This window comes from Typopeltis vanoorti, chromosome 15 (assembly GCF_054136105.1).
Source record: "Typopeltis vanoorti isolate ZY-2024b chromosome 15, IOZ_Tvanoo_1.0, whole genome shotgun sequence".
Classification (NCBI taxonomy): domain Eukaryota; kingdom Metazoa; phylum Arthropoda; class Arachnida; order Uropygi; family Thelyphonidae; genus Typopeltis; species Typopeltis vanoorti.
This window is the reverse complement of record NC_143563.1, coordinates 27688007-27709111: the sequence shown is the minus strand read 5'-3', so window position 1 is coordinate 27709111 and position 21105 is coordinate 27688007. Positions and strand designations below refer to the sequence as shown.

The window sequence follows — 21105 nt, the reverse complement described above, 5'->3', positions numbered from 1 at the left end:
TCATTAGCAGTATATGAAGGCCTAATTATTGTATATACTGGTGTACAAAACCTAAGGACGAACACTATTTCTGAAGATTAAAACTGCAAATTCGGTCAAATCAGCTTGTGACAATTTGTATAACTGACAATCTTGAGTAGAAAGCAGGTACACATTCAAATTTTTAAATCGCACGCAAAAGAGTCACATGGTAGCATTTAACAAGATAAAAGGCTGTGTTCGAAGGAAGCTCTTTTCTTGAAGGAATAAAGTTGCAAACTTGGATGCCTTGTAATATCTCAAAGACATCATCTAGATGATTTCACATGAGGAAGAATTATTAGAAAGCTTGAAGGCTGCAGAATTACTGATATTTCCAGAAAGTTTGGAACCTTACACATCATTATATCCAAGCTCTCAGCAGCATTTCAAACCAATGGAATGTTTTCCAGACATTTGCTAAGAGGTCACCCTCTCTACTACAGAGCATGAAGACAGATTTTTGGTTATAACAGCAAAACTTAATTGACACACTATGGCAGGTTAGCTGCATTAAGCATGGGTATGCAGATATCTTGACAAACTGTGGCAAGATATCTATGATAAGTAGACCTATATGCCCAAAGGCCTGGTCTGTGTCCCTTTATTCACAGCTCATAGAGCACATTTTCAGTGGTGTTGTATCCATAATAATTGGACCGGACACAATGGTTAATGTACTCTCTACAGATGAGAGTCGTTTTCATCTGTCCTCTGATTCTAGATGACATTTGATCTGACATGAAAGTGGCATTGCTTACCACTGCATTGAGCATTATGCTTAATGGATGCACCGAGCTACAAGTGATGGATAAAGGGACTACGACTGGCGAGCAATGTTGCATCGAAGTTCTTCAACTTCCTTTTGTTGTTCCATAGTGCTGTAAGCAAAGAATTCATTATTATGGATGACAATGCCACACCACATCATACACGATCAGTGGAGATACTTCTGGAGACCAAGAATATTAATCAAATTGAGTGGCCAGCACACTCCCAGATCTCAACTCCATAGAACACATTTGGAATACAATAGGGAGATGCATTGCTGCTCGAAATTCCTCTCCATAAAACAAACAAGGCTTTATCCTTGCTCTGAAGGAGAATGGGCCAGTTTGCTTTAAGAATTCCTGAATTGCTTGGTGCTAAGTATGGCATGACACTGTGAGAGCTACATCACAGTTCAGAGTGGACATATTCCATATGAAAATGTTTCTCTGCATAGTTTTCTATTAACAATATACATTAATTTCTTAGGTACGTCCTTAGGAAATTTTAAACTTTTGCAAAAAATGTATCACAATTAAATTTGTTCAAAATTTATAACACATTTTTTGTGTAATATAATTTATTAGTATGCTGACAATAAATTTATGTTCATATTTGGCTGTAGTGATGAAAATTTTTTTTTTTTTTCATGTACAGGTAAAATTGTAGTTTGTCCTTAGTTTTTGGACACCAGTGTAGAATCTATCAGATATGTTCTAATTGATAATGAAACATGAAGGCAAATTAAGTTAATGAATACAAGGATTTGGGTATTTTGGTTGAAAGAGAATTGAATAATGAATAACATCATTAAACAAAAGCTCCAAAAAATGGAAATGTTATTGGGGAAAAGGTGATAAGCAGACTCATGAGACTTTTCATTACATCCTATTGGAGTCACTTTTTGATCGTGATTCAACATTTGATTAACTCTCCAGTCTTCGGATGTAGGTAAGTATTGGGAAAGTATCCTTTTTTAACTTTAACCATTTCCATCAAAGTAGAAGTGAATGGTGGATCAACTGGACTATAAACAGATGCTGAAGATGCATGAACTGGCTAAGATGGTCCTGAACCAGAAATGGCCACGCTGCTTCCCAAACTGCACTCAGTGCATCTCGCAGTATGTCCAACACCATGCCAATGATATTTATTCACAACACAGAATGATACGAAAATAATAATATTTATTAACTTAGCATTCTATTAAAAAGTAGTACAAAGCAACTTTACCTATTACTGAACTAATGTGTGAATCACCAAACTGGTGACATGGCATATTTGAATGGCAAGAAAATAGAAGTTATACAAAAGAAGTGCATCTGCATGGCATTCAGTGCCCAATGATTCTTGAGGAATACACTTCACCGAGAAGCCGATATTCCAGATATTGCAACTTCTCTATGCAAACAGCCCAAACTTTTTGGCGAATTCAGTAACCTGCCAGATTATGAAAAACACATCCTCAAGGCACAAATGCTCCAAAACATACTGTGCAGGTAAGTATGAAATATGTTGCTAATCAGCCCACAATGGGCAAGCCAACTGTTCACTAAACATACCTAATTTACATTAATTAAATTAAGGGGATATTAGATTCCACATTGTTTTAAAACTGAATAAGAAACTCAAAGATTGGAATCAGAGAGTTTCATGCCGAATATAGTATAAAAAAACTATAAAAGTATCTGCGAATACTAGCATGAGCTGAATGCAAGTAGTCCTAGAACGTAGTACAAACACAGGCAACTCGTTGCAAAGGTGGGTAAAGTTCTGATCGCTATTCTTGGTCTTTTCCATAATGTAAAAACACATTTCCTAGGAAAGGTATGCTGTTATTACATTATGGTGGGAGGTCACTACCCACACCAGTTTCAGCCTTTATTGAGCTTCATTAGTGAGTAGCTAGGCCAAATTAATACTAAACGGTATAGCGATATTCTGCTATATCAGTTGTCCAAAAGGTGCACCTACTTAAATTAGTTACTTAAATATAAAGAGCCAACAGGCTTCATTTTGGCGATATAAACATTAATTAAATTAAGGGGATATTAGATCCCACACTGTTTTAAAACCGAATAAGAAACTCAAAGATTGGAATCTTTGAGTTTCTTATTCGGTTTTAAAACAGTGTGGGATCTAATATCCCCTTAATTTAATTAATGTTTATATCGCCGAAATGAAGCCTGCTGGCTCTTTATATTTAAGTAACTAATTTACATTTTTTCTTTCAGAAACTGATAAAAGAATAAAGCACCGGTTGAGTCCATCTTGCCAGAATCATTATCCATTATCTGTTATTCAGGCCCATGAGCAACACAAAGCAGGCAAGAAGGATGACTCAATTCACTGCAACTATGGTTTATCACACGGCCAAACTGGCAGACCTGCAGCTGGTTGGTTCAGCAAGTTATGATCATTCCAGCTTATAGAATCTAATATAGTTTGGATGTTCATCATAACAGACAACTACAGATCTACAAGTTTGGCCGAAGTGTGATAAACCACAGGCCTAGAGAATTTAATGGACATCAGGATAGGCCAAAGGGGAAGTTTGTCTTTTGCAAAGCTTAGAAAAGAGGAAAGTTTATTAATCAGGTTAAAAATCACTCTGAGAAGATCATTAGATTTAAGAAGAGATTTTTTCAGATGTGCCTTTGACATACTGGATAATGATACAGTTAACAACCACTTGGGAGACTAGCAAGAGAGCAACTCCATAACCATTAATGAACTTGTCTATAAAAGATTCAGTGGCGTCATTAGACAAGGAGACGATAGACATAGTTTGACAAGATGTATTTCATATTAGTAATGCTCAGTGGGTGAGCTTGATAAATAAGAGTTTTAGTGATACCTGATTTTTGACTTGGATCATCATCAGTTGCATCAGTCTTGGGACTGTTAGCTCAGTAGCAATTTCCTCCATTCCGCTCTGTCATTGGCTTTCTTCTTAACCTCCTGGTAACTCCTCAAACCCATGCTGTCTTTAACTTGGTCAAGAAAGCTTTTCCCCTCTATTTTGCCCTCAGTTATTCTTTTCACAAGTCCATGTCGAAGTTTATGTCCAAGCCACCTATCCCTTCTAATTTTGATCGATATCAATTTAATTAGAGTTCTTGTTTCATTTATCTCTCTCAGGACTTGTTCGTTTTTTTTTTTTTTTTTCTGTCCATTTTATTTTGTTCATGTGGCACCAGCACTGCATTTCAAAAGCCTCCAATCTTCTTGCATCTTCTCTGCCTAGAATCCAGGTTTCACATTCATACAGTGCAATGCGCCATATCAATGTCTTTACTGATTTTTTTTTTCAATTGTAGGTTGAGGTTTCCTGTTAAAATGCTTTTCATCTTAGAGAATTGGGCTTTTGCATTGTTTATTCTTGATCTGATGTCTTCCCTTGTTCTGCCATCTTCTGTTATTAGGCTTCCTAAATATTTAAAGCTTTTCACTTGTTTTATTTGTTTCCCGTTGATGTCTATATGCTGTATATTGATAGGGATTTTGCCTTTAATAATGATTTTAGTCTTATCTGTGTTGATTTTCATTTTATATTTTTCAAGGTTATTATTTAGTAATTCTAGCATTGTTTTTAACGTTCTTCTGTTTTCTGCTACAAGGGCTATGTCATCAGCAAATCTCATACACATGACTTGCTCACCATTTATCTTTATGCCACTATTTATTTTATCTTTAGTTTTCTGAATGGTCTTTTCAATATATAAATTAAATAAAAGTGGTGAAAGTATACATCCTTGTCTTACTCCACTCCTTATATTTATTATTTTCTCCTTATCATTGATTTTAATCCATCCATTTTGATTTTTTAAATTTGATAAATTATTTTCCTATCCCTCAAATCTATGCCGATATTAGTTAGACAATTTAGGAGTATTTGCTGGTTTACTTTATCAAATGCTTTCTCTAAATCAAGGAAACAAATGACAAAAGTCTAATCTTCTCTCTATTATTGTTCTTAAACAGAGTATTGCCTCTCTTGTTCCTTTATTCTTTCTGAATCCAAATTGGTCTTCATCCAATAGACAATCTATTAAATTCTATTTTGAATAATTTTTAGCAGAATTTTGCTAACATGTGGGATTAAAGCTATTGTTCTAAATTGGCTGCATTTGCTTGCATTATTCTTTTTTGGAATTGGTATTATGATTTCATAAACTCCTTTGGTATTTCTCCTCTATCATAGATTTGGGCTATTAATTGATAGAGTAAGGTTTTTGTCTCATCACCTAGATTTTGTAGCAGTTCTATAGGTTGAGAGTTTATTTTTCACTTGGTTAGACTATAATAAGTTTAGTTTAATCCTTTATCCAAGTGTGAGCAAACAAAGTTTGCGCCTGAAAGTATCTTCAGGATTGGGGTAAGGTAGTGCAACACCAGGCAACTTCTCCACCTTTGCAACGAGTTGCCTGGTGTTGCACTACCTTACCCCAGTCCTGAAGATACTTTCAGGTGCAAACTTTGTTTGCTCACACTTGGATAAAGGATTAAACTAAACTTATTACAGTTCTATAGGAATATTATCTACACCTGGACTTTTTCCCATACTCAATTCGGACAGTGCTTTATCCAATTCTTCCTGCATTATTGGGGGTCCTAGATTATCTTCATTTTGATTTTCTATGCTGATATCAACATCAAGTTCGTTGCCATTATAGAGATTTTCAAGATAATTCTTCCATTCCATTAATATATCCTCAGATTCTATTAGTAATTTTCCATTTTCATCTTTGATGGCATTGTTTTTGCTGTTCTCATTAAATTTGAAAGTCAGTTTGTTAATTTCTTTATAGGCTTTCTCTATGTTTTCTTTTTTAAATAATTCATCTATGTTATTACACTGTTCTTCTAGATATTCTTTTTTGGATTGTCTACATTTTCTTGTTATTTGATTTTTAAGATATTTATATTTGGCCACATCTTCTTCTTTAACAGCATTTTTATATTTTCTTCTTTCATCCATAAGGCCAAGTATTTCATCTGTTATCCAGTGTTTTCTTTTTTCTTTTTCTGCATTTTTCAATAATTGATGTGATGAATTTGTAATTAACTCTTTAATCATACAATATTATTCTGACTATTTATGTTTTCTGGAATGTTATGATCAGTTGCCTTTTGGTATCCTCTCTTTACTTCTTTACTCTTTAATTTTTCAAGGTTCCATCTTATTGATTTGTATCTTTGGATTTGTTTCCTATATTTCAGTTCTGTTTTCATTAAGCAAGGTTATGGTCACTACTAATGTTGCACCTTGATAGCTTTTGCAATTTTTTATTTGGTTTCTGTATCTTTTCTTGACTAATATATAATCTATTTGAATCTCCGCTTTCCAGGTGTATCTTCTTCTTTTTGGAACTTGAAATAGTGTATTTGCTATAACTAACTGTTTTTGTTTACAAAATTCTATTAATTGCTTTCCTCTTTCATTCCAAATCTTCCTGAAACATTATCATTGCTCTCTTCTCCCACTATAGCATTCCAATCTCCTATTATTATTGTATTGTCTCTGTCCTTAAAGCTTTGACTTGGATGGTGATGTGGAAAGACAGAAAATCCTGGTCAACCATCTAATTGACAAAGCATAAGCAGGTCTAAGAAGGGATGCATTGATTGTTTTCAATTTCTGGAGTAAATTGTATGCAAGAATGAATGGAATTCATCTTTACGAGAAAGTCTTGAAGTTTGGATGTATACCCAGGGTCTAGGATGAATGTTACAAAGCAGTTACTTCAGACCATTCCATAAAGTAATTTGCAAAGAAAGAGGATTATTATTATGATTATTATCATCTGAGACCTCCAGGGAGTCATGGATTCATCAAGAGAAGCTATACATCAACCAAACAGCTGTTATACCTTCCTTTAAACACATTCACACTAGATGCACTCACCACTTCAGCAGACCAAGTATTTCACTCACTCACTATTCTGTGAGAGAAGAATCTAGCTCTTATCCGTGAAAAAACTTAACTTCCATGGATGCCTCATGTTCTCTCCCCGTCTTTCATATAATGAAAAATTTCATCAGATGATATCCTATAACGCATTTAGAAGTTTATAAATTGCTGTTATAGCTCCCATCTTTCTCCTAAAGACACAAAATGATTTCTTTATTCTTACATGTCAAGGTTCACTTTGACATTGCAATTATTCTCTGAGTTGCATTTGCAGTGTTTGCTATGTAACCTTTCAACTTCAAATCCGTAACCACCATTACTCCAAGATCCCTAGTCTCAAATAAGTTTCTTTTAATATAAACCTGCTATTATAATATGCCACTGGAAATCTCATCATACCAAAGTGCATAATATTCCTAGATGAGTTGTGACTCCTTGGGATCTTGGGTTCATCGTCAAATTCCTGCCATATACCCTCAAGGGGTGTACAGGATATGATAGTATTACATGAAAAATTTACATCATTACTAACTTCCTATCTACAATTTTCCTCCAAATCAGTCTGTTACTTGTCAAGACTCCAACATTATCAGATCTTATATTTCTATCGTCTAAGGCACAATCCACCTATATCTTGGTCTTCCTCTGGGTTGTTTTCTTGCCAACATGGCAGAGAACACTTGTTTTGCTAATCTTTCCTTGCCCATTCTGTTTAAGTGACCATACCACCTGAGATTAGCTCTGCTAACACATTCCTGGATGCTGACAATGTCAAGTTCTTTCCTAATATCCTCATTTTTAATATGATATTACCATGAAGCCATCTGTTTGTGCCCCTAATCTTTCTCAAGACTCTCATATCTGCAGTCTCTAGTCTTTGGTCAAGTGTTTTACTTCTGACCCAGCTCTCAGATCCATAAGTTTAAAAAACTGGTTTGAACACTGTCTTGTATATACAGCTAATTTAGTGTTCTGACTAATTTCTCTCTTATTCCATATGAATTTATTCAACTGACTTCCTACCATACCAGCTTTGTTGATTCTGTTGTCTGTTTCCATATTTAATTGACCATCTTCACTAAAAATCGTGCCTAAGTAGCTGAAATGTTTCTTGGGATCTTGGGTTAATAATTATAATATTACTTTGCACTTACTAACATTAAACTGATAGCCATTTTGTTTGCCCCAATTTCCAGCCTTTTCAAATCATATTGTAAGTGTTGGATCAATAGCATCCCTGATTGCCCAGCCTATCTTTACATCACTAGCAAACAATTGCACATATCCTGTTAGAACCTTTCTAGATTGGACAACAATGGCCTAAGTACTGAACCCTTGAGTTATACTTCATTGGTAATTTTTTTTAATTTTTTTTTTATTAATCTTTGTACTGGTTATGGGCAGTACTACCCTTATATCATGTCCAGACATTTCATCGAGACTTGATATAGGCCTAAGCCTTTACACGTGTTTTACCCTATGCCTGTTCTAGTTATCATTGTAGTCATTCTCTGGTGGCAACGCCATGCCACCAGTGTGCCCTGTAGGGCCCTCAACGAAAGAACTTTTATATCTTTCTGCATAAGCGCAAGCTGTTTTAATTATAACTATATTTCCTTATGTATATTATAAGGAAATATAGTTATTTCCTTATAATATATATAAGGAAATATAATATAAGGTAATATAAAGTATAATATAATATAAGTTATAAGGAAATATTATATATTTCCTTATAACTATCTGCACTCCAATCCACCATGTAAAGAGATGGTGGCGCTGGTAAACCTCGGAGTTGCCCCATGCTCCTCCCATATCTTACAAACTAGATCTTGGTTATTTTTATAATAATTTACTTTATTATTATGGCTATAGGCTAGTGGGTGCCCCTGTTCCTACCACCTGGGCATCAACTACCCAAACGTCACCATCTCTTTTAATCAATAAGTCCGGCTTACACAAACCCACGGAGGTCCTATAATGTGGTTCCACCGCAGTCTCCCAACCTTTGTTCTTAAAGCGGTTGTTTAGAATGGAGACCACAGCATCATGTCTCCTCACGCGAACCCCATGGGTAAGGAAGCAACACTGGGCTATATGAGACAATGTCTCACTGTAGTGGCAGCTAGCCCTACAGTTGGAGCCGTCACTACCCCATTGAGTTGTGCGGGCTCGAGTAGGCAGGGCATTGATCCTCATCCTGATAAGGTCAATATACTCAAACCTAGGGAGGAGTCTGGTGCCATCCCTTACCCAATCATGCTGGGGGAGGCACCAGATATGACTCTTTTAAAGGAGCACCATCTACAGAACAGTGCAACAGAGATGCCCATCTTTTGTGTTCTGTGGGTGCTGACTCGATTAAAGTACCTTGATAATGGAACCAGCCTTTAGCCTACCTAAAGTCTTCTTGTATTAATGGGCTATAGAAAGCCTCTCTGCAGATGAGGGAAGAAGATAGTTCTAACTGCACGATTCTTGACAGCTGCAGGCGTGGGATCAGCCATCTAAGTGATGGAACCCCAAGCCCACCATCCTTCACCCTTGCATGGAAATATGCAGTAGGAGTGTAAGGCGGCAGTCAGAGCCATAATCTCACGGCTGAACGGATAGCCCTGTTCATTCGGGACAGTACCGAGATATATGTCTTACCAAGCACCAAATTGTGGTAAAAGCGAGGTAGGAGATAGTAGGAAAGGAGAAACAGTCTTTGCTGGGGCTTGAGAGGAGCTTTCCTCAAAGAGATCCCATCTTCTAGGATAGAAGGGACAGAAGACATTCCCTTTGGGATGAACATGATATCGAGGTATCTCCACTCTTCCAGGATGGTCAAAGCATGCAGGAAAAACTCTATAGTCTCGACTTAAGCTTCTTGTCACGACCAGAGGGGACAAAAACTAAAGAGCAGGACTTCTTTACATTAATAGAAAGGCCTCGAATAGAGAAGTCGTCAACTGCCCAGTCAAGGAGTTCCTGCAAGCCTATCTTAGTAGACACTACGAAAATAAGATTATCCTCAAAAGCCATAGCATTAAAGGAAGAAGCACCTAGAGAGCTTCTTCCTTTAATGCCTATATGGCTAGGAAGAGAATGAAGAAACTCATCTATGATGCAGTTAAAGAAAAGGGGAGATAGAAAATCACCCTGGCGAACAACCTGCACTTCGGGAACAGAAGTTGACCCTGTAGTGATAGTGATGGAGCTACCCAAGTGTAGTTCCATAACGTAAGAAAGAAAGGGATCTAGACATTCAGCAATAGACAGCACTCAAAGGAGAGCAGGAAGGAAGACGCTATCGAAGGCCATTTGGAGGTCCAGCGACACCATATATAGAGGCTTAAGGTGGCATCGGGAATCAGAAGAGAAGAAAGAAGGTATGTATTCTCGGCACAGCCATCTGAAGGGGCAAAAGCTCTCTGTCTATAATCATGCTGTATATGTTGCTGAAGTCGTTTAACTAATATTTTATGATAGAGTCTAAGTAACACAGGGGAGATGGTAATAGGTCTAAAGTCTGATGCACATCTTGAAGTTTCTTTCTTCGGAATGAAGATAGTTCTTGAAGCACGTAAGTATGATGGTATTACTTTACCGGAAAGGAGAATGTCCACTAAGTCTTGAAGAATCTTCAACGGCACCTTCCAAAGCCTAGACGCAGGAATGCCATCAGGTCTGGAGGCAGAGAAATTGGATGGAAGAGCTGCTTTAATCTCCTGGATGGAGGCAGGCTGGTATATTTGAAGGGCAGGAATGGACCTCAATATCATAGGTTGGTCATCATAATCAGGGAAGTGTGGAGGTGGAGCAGAAAAGACCATACTCCAGATCTTAAATCTAGCAGATTTACACCCACCATATACCACTTTTTGATACCTGTCTGGCAACCATCCACTTATCCAAGAGTTTGTATTTCAAACCCATATTCTCCAGTTTATGCAACAGTCTTTTATATGGTATCCTATCAAAATGCGTTAGGCAAAATCCAACAGTATCATAGTGTATCCATTCCCTTTATCCAATTCAGCTATAACATTGTTATAAAATTGAAGAGATTACTAAAATATGATCTCCATTTAGTAAACCTGCGCTGTTCCTTGCACATTATAGCTTGGCTGTCTGCCCATTTGTGTATGTGAGTTCTTAACAACTTCTCCAAAATCTTCACCACCACACCAGAGATACTGATAGGTAGTTAGATTTGCATGACCTTTGTACAATGGAACTATCATACATTCTTTCTATTCCAGTGGTATCTTTCCTGAGCTAAGATGCAACTTACACAAACATGTCAAAGATGTAGCTAATTCAGCTGAACATTTCGGGGGGGGGACGGAAAGGTTTGAGTTTTTTAGTGATTTCCGGAGGCCAGGAAGACACTTTTTTAAGTAAGTTTTTTAATTTTTTAACTTGTGTTTTTGTGGGGTCGTGTTCTAGCAGGGTGTAGGTAGAGCGATCTTGGAGGATAATCCCTATTTTCCGATTGTATTCCATAGTATTAAGAACGACTGTGGTATTACCCTTATCTGCTCTGGTGATGACAATACTTTTTTCTTTTCATAATTTTATCAGAGCAGTGCGTTGGGCGGACGATAAATTACTTTTTGGACGCAGAGACTGGGCAAGGATTTTGGCGACAAGTCTGATGTTATTAGCTATCTCTGGTGCTAAGCGACAGATGCCGCATTCGATATTGTACGTCATGCACCGGCACTTCTTTAGGAGCGACCGCAAAATTGTGGCCAAGGCTTATGGCACTGACAGCATAGGAAGTATTAAATTCTGTTTTAATCCTTTCTGAGTGCTGTATATACAATCCATTAAGCCTCCAATTTGATAATTAAGAAGACATTTGTACAAAGATTTATTTAAATGGAAACTATTTTAATAAAGGATGTGGATTTACCTGTGAATGATTTTCACAAATTAGAGAGATGCTTCACATCCTTCTAAGATGGCAATGTCATGACAGAATATCTGAGTCGTTTATAAACAAGGCCATTAACAGTTATAGAGTATCTTCATCATTTCTCCCAAGTTACCAGTCATATCACCATCCCATATATTAAAGGCGCCTCAGAATGAATCTCCAAATTACTTAAACTCTTAGAGTGATTTCTCACTTGATTAATAAACTTCCTCCTTTTTTAAGCTCAGTGAAGGACAAACTTCCCCATTTTGCCTACCTGGTTTCTATAAAATTCCGTGTGTGTGTGGGTGGGTGTTGTATCATTCTTTGTTCAAACTATCAGTTCTTCAAGCCTGATGAACATCTAGATTATATTAGATTCCACAAGCTAGAAAAATCCGTATTTGCTGAATATCAACTCTTCCAAATGTAGGACTCTTTGGAAAATGACTAAGCCCTACATAAAAGCTGTTTTCTTATAAAGCACTTGTATAAAGATAGCTGTGAAACTTTTCTACATTGCTTCAATCTGAATCCCAATCCAAATTGGTGTGACAAGATTAAGTTATCCAATTTATGGGAAATTGTTCTTCTTTTTCACAAAGCTATTTATAGTTAATGTATTTTTTACTTCTGAAACATATTGAATTATTTAAGGATTGGATAACTGAAGGTACAAATACATGGTGCTATACCAGAAGTTATTTAGCACACTAATCCATTCAAGATTCAGTTAATTAAATCTTTATTAATTCGAAAATCAAATAATTGCGAAATAACTGCATATAAAAATGTCATTAAGCCTTTAGAACAGTTTGAACTATGCTTCTCTTCCTTATTCACATATGACTAGCATGTTGTTATTGTGATTCTTCATTTTGTTACATCCACCTTGTTCGATTTTAAATTCATATCGAAGATGCTCTCGATACTTGGGTAAAAATTATATGCAATTAAAATTCTGATGTAAGTGTACCATTGTAGTAATTATTATATAATGTTAATATAATTTAATGCTGATGGTGGGGGTGACAGAAGCAGAAGAAATATCTGAATTACTAAAGGATAATTTTTCTGTATTGACATAGTGGCTATTGTGATAGAAGTAGATGAACCTGAGGTGTTCTTTTAAGAAATTTTCATTAATTCAGCAATGGGGTTGGATTAGGTATCAGCATTTATGCTACTAGAAAGTGCAAGAGTAATGACAGCATCTCTAACCATTCTAAATCTCAACACTATCAAGTGCCATGGAAATGGAAAGAGATCAGAATAATTCCATTATATAAAAGAGACTCCAAGACTGAAATAGCAAATTATTTAAAGATGCCAGGAACTTATATTCTTGGTTTAATTCTTTATCCAAGTGTAAGCAAACAAAGTTTGCTCATGAAATAGCTTCACGACTGGGTAACTCATATGTAGCTAATGACTTCACATCACTTGTCTTAGTATCGCATAATTCAAAGCACATATTCTTACAGACATGTGTAATGCTGTGCATTATGGGAAGAATCACTACCCAGACCAGTTTCAATCTTTATTGAGGTCTCATCAATCGGAGCCAGACCCAGAAGTGATACCAAGGTTGAAGTAATGCAGAAGTCATATTTCCATATACAAGTAGCCAAAAAGTGCCACACCTTATTACTAAAATACTCTGGATTGTTTTAACATCACTCTCTGGATTAGAGATAGACGTTGAAAGATTTTCCACTTGATTATACTATAAATTAAAGATACCAATAAATTATTATTATTATTATTATTATTACTACTTAACACCTCCGGGGAGTCCAAAGACTCATCGAGGGAGGGCACCTACTCTACAACTCTTCATCTCCACCAGTCGCAACTACCTTCATCATACTGTGAAAATACTAGTGGTGGTGGTTGGCGATGGATGGCATCGCCAACCACCACCACTAGTATTTTCACAGACAATCACAAACATCCATGCCCACAGTGGGATTCGAACCCACAGCCTTTTGGCTGGAGAGCAGATACACTAACCACTCGGCCAACCAATATTCTTATATTCTTGGTTTAATCCATTATCTAAGTGTGAGCAATCAAAGTTTGCATGTAAAGTAACTTCACAACTGGACAACTCATATATAGCTAAGGACTTCACGTCACTTTTCTTAGTATCCCATAATGCATCGTAATGCAAGTGATATGAAGTCATTAGCTATATACAAGTTGCCCAGTTGTGAAGTTACTTCATGTGCAAACTTTGTTTGCTTACACATGAATAAAGGATTAAACCAAGAACATAATTTATTGGCATCTTTAATTTATAATATAACCAAGTGGAAAATCTTTCAACATAGCAAATTATAGACCAGTTAGTATCTCAGAACTGGTTGTTATGACATTGGATAAAGTTGGTTAAGGGTAGAATTCGGGAATGGAGAAGATAAGAATGTGATACTTTGTGATTGGTTGGGAAGGGAAGACAAGAACGGCACAATTTTTGTAGAGGAAAGGTCTCATCTTAGTAACCTACTCACTTTTTGGACTTTGCAAAGGCATTTGACAGAATACTGCATGAAACCATGTAATGTGAGTTGGAGCAGATGGCAATGGACATGAAATTCATTTTATGTATAGCTTGGTGTGGATAGATATCAGAGAGTTATATGGTGGAATCAAAGAGAAGGCACATGCACTAGTGTGCCACAGGGCTCTGTACTTGGATCATACTGTTCAGTTTGTATATTAAGGATGTTGGGAATGATGGGAACTATCCAATCCAGTTATTTGCCAGTGATGCTAATATGGGGAGAGCTGAAGTGCACACATTTTCATCTTAGAATCTTCTCCTTAAAAATGGAGAAGATTCTAATGTGAGCGACCAAAATTGTGACTGGTTTGGGAAATGCTCCATATGAAGATAGGTTTGTGGGTTAGAAAAAACTTTAGCTGACAAAGGGATTTTATAAAGTAGATGGTAAAGAAATTTTCCAACACATGACTTGATAGGAGAGAACAAGAGTTCACCCCTGGAAGTTTTGTAAATGTGTGGTTAATAAAGATGTAAGAACACTAGATTTTTTTGCCTGGAGATTGGTAAATAAGTGAAATGGTTGCTAAAGGTAATAATGAGTACTTTGCTGTGAACAACTTTAAGGAGACATATAACACTTCTCCTTAAAGTAGTCTGCCTCCTAAAATGAAATAATTTCAAACCCTTTGGTGATACCCATGTAATAATAACAATAAATAATAGCATTTACAAATACCAAAGGAATTTCATCATTTTATTTGTACTATTCTCCAATCTTTGCTAATTATGACATAAGGGAGAGGAAGTGTCATGCACTGCATCTAAAAGGTTTGCCTTCTCAGTACACTTAAGTATTTCTCTGCCAAATATTCCTATGCCCAAGTAAAAGTTATATAAAAAGTTAATTTAAAATATGAATCTTTTCACTTAAAAAAAATAGTATTTTAAACCTTAGTAAAAAAATAAAATACTGTCTGCATGCCACTAGTAAGAGTTATAGGCTTTGTGTTATTTATGTTGAGCTCGTACACGAGAGGTTGGTTGATCAACCTATAGTACGCTAGGTATTATAGTCCAATCCATTACCAACCTATATGGGTAATGGATTGGACTTGTTTGCATTTGATTTAAAAGCTTTATTGTATTCCTCAGGAAACACATCAGTGAGAAGATTTTTCCACAATACAGGAAAAATACAAAAATAGTAGCAGGGATGAAGGAGGAGAAAAAGAAACTTGTTCTATGGGTTTCAAGGTGTACTGTGAAGGGATGTTGAGTGGCAGCTGCACATATTTCCAACGAGCTTGGTGCTAAGTGGTGGAATTATTGATGCTATTTCAGATGAACATTTGGCATGGAAATATTTGTAGTATACACAAATTGCAAAAACCAAACATCTGTGCAGAATTGAGAAGAGTGAGTTGCTAAGAGATGGAGATCATTAATCAATCTAATTGTTCTCCTCTGTATTGAGTCAAGCATTTTGAGGGAGCTCTTAGGGGCCCCCACTCCAAATGTCAGAGCAGTATTCAATAGCTGGGTAGATTTGTGATTTGTATAAGGTTAACAGCTGTTTAGAGGTGAAGTAACATCTTGAGTGATAGAGAAATCCTAGTTTTTTAGAACTGAAGATGCAATGGTTGTGATACCAGGAGAAGTTTGATGTCAGGGTAATTCCAAGAAGAGAAATCTCATCTTGTCTGGAAATTTGAGTGTTGTTGAAAATAATACTGGGAGAAAATGTTTTTTTTTTTTTTTTGTGAGAAATAAGACATAAGATTTCTGTTGAGAAGAACAAGCTGGGTTCAGGCCAAATAAAAGTTGCAAAGATCAAATTTTCACTATAAGACAAATAGTTGGAAAATCTTGGGAATATGACAAGAATCAGTACTTAAGTTTTGTAGATCTGGGAAAGACATATGACAATGTACCTAGAGAAAAGCTTTTTAAAACACTACAATTATATGAGGTAAATGGAACATTATACAGAGCAATACATAGTCTGTATTTAAGTTGTCAGTCAGCAGTTAGAAATTGAAGGAAATACAGGAAGATGATTCGATGTAAAATCAGGGGTAAGACAGGGATGCACATTATCTCCAGTCTTATTCATCATCTATATGGATCACATTATGAAAGAAAGTGGCATCAAACCTGATATTAGAATCGGAGATGTCAAACTTAGTTCTTTGCTTTATGAAGACGATGTTGCACTCCTAAACACATCTAGTGCAAGTCCTGCAGGATTCATTTACTAAATTGAATAGCAGCTGTAATAAATTTGACATGAAAATCAGCATTAAAAAGACAAAAACTATGAAAATAGGCAGGAGCATAGAAAACTTCAGCTGTGTTCTGAATGGAGATCCTATAGAAGAATTAAAATATTTCAACTATTTAGACAGTTTTTAGTGAAGATGGGAGCGATAAATTTGGAAATAGACAACAGAATAAGCAAAGCTGGTATGATGGATAGGCAGCTGAATAAATTTATATGGAATAAGAGAGAAATTAGCCAAAACACCAAACTATCAGTATAAAAAACAGTGTTTAAACCAACTTTAAGTTATGGATCTGAGAGTTGGGTTAGAAATAAAGCATTTGATCAAAGACTAGAGACCACAGATATCAGGTTTCTGATAAAAGTTAGGGTAGCCAATCGATGGCATCAATGGCAGAATCATATTAGAAAGAAACTTGACATTATTAGCATTCAAGAAGTCTAAGATGCCACTTAAATAGAGTGAGGAAGAAAGGTTAGCAAAAGAGGTGTTTGATGCCAAGATGGCTGGAAAAAGACCCAGTGGAAGATCAAGGTCTAGGTGGATTGATTAAGTTAGAATTGCCTTCTTCTTCTTCGAGTGCTATCTCCTATCGAAGGTTGGCGACCACCTGGGCAAATTTTGAGCGATCTCAGCTACTCTAAACAGTCCCTCAGAGCTCGTGTCAGTCCACTGTCTGATGTCTGCCAGCCAAGATTTTCTTCATCTTCCTTGTCCTCTTCTTCTGTTTATCTTCCTCTTTATAAACAATTGAAGTATTTTATATTTTTCATTACGAAGTAGGTGACCAAGATATGCAGTTTTCCTTCTTTTTATGGTATCTAAAAGTTCACGTGATTTCCCCATTTGTTCCAGTACTTCCTGATTGGACGTTTTTGCTGTCCATGGGATTTTTAACATTCGTCTGTATAACTACGTCTCAAAAGGCTTCAAGCGTTTTTATTGACGTTGTCTTCAAGGTCCAAGTTTCTGCACTGTACAGCAGTATAGACCATACATAGCATTTAACCATGCATGCTCCAAGTTTAAGTTGTGGTTACATAGTGTTGATTTCATCAGGAGAAAATTTTTTCTTGCCATTTCAATTCTAACTTTTATTTCCATTTCTGGATTGCATTCTTCATTTAACCAACATCCGAGATATTTAAACTTTGTCACTCTTTCTATTCGTTTCCCATTTAAAGAAAGTAATGATTTTAAGAATTGGTTTCTTGCTTATGACCATGAATTTAGTTTTGGTGATATTTATTTTTAATCCCATTTTTTCACTCTCTTTATTCGCTAGTTACAGAAGATTTTGAAGATCCTGAATATTGTCAGCCAGGAGAGCTATGTCATCAGCATATCGGATGTTACTGATGATTTCACCATTTACATTAATCCCTTCCTCCCTTCCTTTTAAGATTTTTTTGAAATATGGCTTCTGAATATATGTTAAAAAGAAGAGGTGACAGCACACATCCTTGCCTTACTCCTCGTTTGATATTAATGGGGTCTGTAATAATGTCATCAACTTGAACAGATGCCTTTTGGTCCCAATATAAGTTTTGAATGATCCTTATGTCTTTACCATCTAATCCAATTCTCTTTAATAGTGCAATCATTTTAGTATATTGGACTTTATCAAATGCTTTCTCAAAGTCAATGAAGCAAATGAATACTTCCTTGTTTTGATCAATACATTTTTGGAATAAGATTTGAGAGCAGAAAAGAGTCTCTCTTGTTCCCAAACTGTTTCTAAAGCTGAACTGGGTATCACTGATGGTGTCTTCACATTTTCTGTATATTCTTTTTTGAATTATTTTCAGGAACATTTTGAGAACATGACTCATTAGGCTGATCATTCTATAGTCAGATCAAGTTTTCGCATTTGCTTTTTTAGGTAGCATGATGAAGATCGACTGTAACAGTCTTGTGGGAATATGCCTGTATCGTAGACCTTATTAAATAGCTTTACTAATATAGCAATGTTGTCATCTTCTAATACCTTTACTATTTCTGCTGGTATTCTATCAGGGCTTAAGGCTTTACCATTTTTAGCTGAGTTCAGTGCACATTCTTCCTCTGATCTTAGAATGCATGGACTGTCCATCTGTTCATAAGTATTTTCTGGGTTCTGTCTGTTATCAGAAAAGAGTTCTTCTACATATTTCACCCATTGTATTTTGTCATCTTTTTCGGATATTATTTCTCCCTTTTTTGTTTCAAAGGACACATAGTTGTTTTTCTTAAATATACCTGAGGTCTCTTTCAGCTTTTTGTGTAGATTAAAACTGTCATGCTTTTCTTGTATAATTTCAATTTCTCTACATTTTTCATTCATCCAGATTTCTTTTGCTTCTTTGATCTTACCTTTAATAATTTTTTGAACCTCTTTATATTTTGTTGAACTGTGATTTTTATATGATCTGCGTTGATCCATGAGAGAAAGAATTTTGCCAGTTATCCAATCTTTCTTTTTTACTGCTCTATCAGGACATAAGGTATTGGTACCTTTCTCTATGAAGACAGATTTTAATTTGTCTCTTGATTCAGATCTTGACTCAATTTGTTTCCTATCTCTGAGTTTTTTAACTTTCCTAAATTAAACCTTTTTTGTTGATGTTTCTGAAGTATAGCTTTCAGTCTAATTTTTAACACTGTCACCAGCAGATTATGATCAGAAGCAATATCCACACTAGGATAGGTTTTTGTGCTCTTTATGGAACTTCGAAATCGTTGATTAATTAGCAAGTAATCAATTTGGTTTCTGACTATCTTTGTATTATTATCTTGTGGTGATCACCCAAGTATATAGCCTTCGGGATGGTAGCTTAAACCATGTGTTTGTGACTGTTAGCTCCTCTTCTTGGCAGAATCAATTAAGACAGTCTCCTCTCTTATTTCATTGTTCCCAGTCCATGTTCGCAAACTATATCTTCACTTCTACCTTTCCCAACTTTAGCATTGAAATCACCCATGATAATGTTAATATCATATTTTTTTGTGTTTTTCATTAGGTCTTTTAATATTTGTTTTCACTACTTCCAGAGTGGTACATTGTCATGTCATTAACTTGAGTTTTGCCTGATCCTGGCCACCTAACTTCATTCATTCCTAAAATCTCAATTTCAAGTCTTTTCATTTCCTGAATAGCATTTCTTAGTTACATGCTTCGTACAGGGTTCTGACATTCCAAGTTCCTAGTTTTAGTGAACGCACCATTTTGAGCCCAGAGATTCTTCGCACCCCTGTCCCATTTAAGGGGATGCCAGGAACTCGGGTTCATTTGTGTAGATTTGCTCGCCATGGTGGTTAGTCTGAAGAGAATAGAGCAGTAGTTTCTCCATTTGCTTTCTGCTTCACAGTATTACAGATGGACACAATGAACTGCATTGCCATCTGCAATTTTCTAATCACAAGCTTTACCATCATCATGAGACTTCGACCTTGTGTCAGTACTGACAAAGCTGCTTCCCTTTGTCAGAGGATTGAATCCTTTAATTTTCCTTGTAACCCTAGGTAGGGGCCCTAACCAGGTACTGACAGCCGGAGCCAGCTGAGCCCGGGTTGTTTATAGAGGTCTGCTCCTCTGAAGATTCTTCCGCACATTTCACCACCGGGATATGAATCCTCCTCTGCTGATTTGTCCGTTGTTCTTCACAGAGGTCTGTTAGCATCCTTGTAGGGAGTGTACCCTATGGAAGGTCCCAAGGAGCACGATGGGGACGTGGACTTGCCTCACTCTCCAGAATTGCCTTAGAAGCATGAAATGTTAGATATAACAATATTGGAGTGCTCACGTTATAGATTAATTTGGGGGGAAATTGTTGATAGGAGATTAATAATAATGTAAACTTAATTATGTAGTGTTGTCATAGTAACCTTGGGGGTACATATCAGGAAATTGCTGATGGTTTCTGTGAAATAACCTCGGAATAATTAAAGTCAACAGGACTGATTCTTAAGTATCATGATTACTTAAATAAGTCTATTTTTTTTCCATTTTTAGTGGTAAATAAATGCTTATTTGATATGCTGATGATGTGAAATTAGGTAGAGTAATAGTTAATCAAGGCAGTGTTAAGAGTTTGCAAGATGATTTAAATAGGCTGTCAGTATGGGCAAAAGTTAATGGGTGTTAGTTTGTTGAATTGGATTTAAACGGTATTGATGTGTGTGTGTGTGTGTCATGGTAATGATGGGTGTCAATTTAATGTTAAGAAATGCAAAGTTATGCATTTTGGGATTGATATGCCCACATCTGGACTACTGTTCTCAAGTCTAGTCCCCCTGGGTTTCTTGAGATTGAGGAAGCAGTGAAGAGGATTCAGAGGTTTAAATGTCAAATGTTTAAACATCAGTGATTATATGAATGTGAAGTGTCCATTAAAATTAAAATAACATTTGAATACTGTTAAAATAACATGGATGTGAATAAGTGGCCTTTGGAATGTTCCCTATGAGGATAGATTAAGATATGTGTGGATTGCAGTTGGATGAAAGGAGAAAAAGAGTGGATATGATAGAGATATTTAAGTTGCTTAATAGGTTTTATAGGATAGATACAGGAGAGATGTTTCAGCACTTGGCTAGAGGGAACAGAACAAGGGGTCATTTCTGGAAGTTAAATAAAGGTGTAGTTAGTAGGGGTGTGAGACTTGATTTTTTGCTTGGAGAGTTGTGAATAAGTGGAATGGGTTGCCAGAGTCAGTTGCGAGTGCTTTTC

General features: G+C 36.1%; 1 protein-coding gene across 2 annotated transcripts in view; it reads left to right on the top strand.

Annotated features, from left to right (window-relative positions):
• The window catches only part of LOC150098544 (uncharacterized), a 610245-nt gene that overhangs the window by 444016 nt on the left and 145124 nt on the right, over positions 1 to 21105 (top strand). The window lies entirely within an intron of this gene.